Raw genomic sequence first — 1,478 nt, 5'->3', positions numbered from 1 at the left:
TGCTTACGTACCCGCTTTGTCTTCAATATAGTGTCAGGAAGGTGAGCATCACAGAATGCCAGGTTATTAGAACAAAGTGTTCTTGCATTGAGGGAGTCCTTGAGTAGAGGCTCAATGTCCATCCCAGCAATACTTTAATTGTAGCTCTTTTTGTGATCATTTTTAGTACAATATCTCTTCACTATCATTTTCAATATGGTACATATCAATAGATACAACCTATACCAGGGGTCAGCAAGCTACATTCCAATTCAGCCCACCCCCTGCTTTTATAAGCATGGTTTAATTAGAGCACAATTGTCCCTAACCATTTATGTATGATCGATGGGGGCTTTCATTCTGCAGTGACAGAGACTGTGTAGCCTGCAAAGTCTAAAATATGTGCTAAAAAATGTTTGTCAACCCTGAGCCCACATAATCAAAAGCTTTGGGAAGTTCCTGATCATTTTTAAGAATGCAAGAGGTCCGAAGCCTAGAATGTTTGAGAAACACTGGTCTACCCAATCCCAGCTAAGGAGGAGAAAGCTAGGTTAGAGAGAGTTGTGAGAGTGAACATAGGCACTTTCAGATGCCAGGCTCTGTATCCTTTGTTCCATATGTCCCTTGCAGCCAACCTAAAAGATAGACATTGTCTATCTGAGGCTCGGACAGATGGAGTGACGTCGCCGTTGCCTTGGGTTCCAATACTGGAGTGTAGGACATCAAGAAAGAGCCATAGTGCCTCAACAATTAAGTGGTTGGCGGCTAACCAAGATGGACAGTTTGAAGCCACCTGGGAGTGGAACCATTACAGGAGTAGAAAGCCCAGTCTTTATCCCTAGATGTTGCTGGTGGTTTTGAACTGCCTACCATGCAGGTCTCAGTCCAACGTATAACCACTGCACCACCAGGGCAGGGTTTGATACTTTTTGTCTGGCACGAGACAGCAGCCTGGGATTTATCTATGAGGCTCACCTTGCAGGAATTGGTGAATGTACCCTCGATTATGCAAATGAAGTGATGATGGTCCATCGAAGGGATTGGCCAGTCCATGGACTTCTGGGGAGGATCGTGACTTCAAATTGACAAGGTGGTTGCTTATGTATGCTGCTTCATCTGCTTCAGAAATAAAGGAGTGAAAATCAAAGACAAAAGAGGCAGGAAGAGAGCTGAGAGACAAGGAACCTCCTAAGAGAATTGACACACAGGTCAGGGGTTGTCACTGGAGATGGTGAGACACAGAAGGCCCCCTGCAGAGTGGGTGGGGACAGAAGAACCCTGCTGCTAAGGCTCTAGCTAACAGAGCTAAACAAAGCAGCTACGGGGGCTCTGAGCTGGGTCACCGAAGAAGGCTGAAGGCAGAAAGGAGAGACTGCTTGGTTGAGAGGGGGTGCTGTGTCAGTCCGGGTAGACTAGAGAAACAACTCCAGGGAGACTCATCTGTGAATAAGAAAAAGGTTTATATACAAGAGCAATTGAATATTGAGAAAACATCCCAG

General features: G+C 45.6%; 1 protein-coding gene across 1 annotated transcript in view; it reads left to right on the top strand.

Annotated features, from left to right (window-relative positions):
- Window positions 1-1,478, top strand: part of DEFB123 (defensin beta 123) — an 11,853-nt gene that overhangs the window by 9,033 nt on the left and 1,342 nt on the right. The gene's annotated exons all lie outside the window — the stretch shown is intronic.

This window comes from Echinops telfairi, unplaced genomic scaffold, assembly GCF_000313985.2.
Source record: "Echinops telfairi isolate 266 unplaced genomic scaffold, ASM31398v2 ScPeMD7_5592;HRSCAF=6446, whole genome shotgun sequence".
NCBI classification, from domain to species: domain Eukaryota; kingdom Metazoa; phylum Chordata; class Mammalia; order Afrosoricida; family Tenrecidae; genus Echinops; species Echinops telfairi.
The sequence above is the reverse complement of the archived record's forward strand: the minus strand, read 5'-3'. Positions and strand labels throughout refer to the sequence as shown.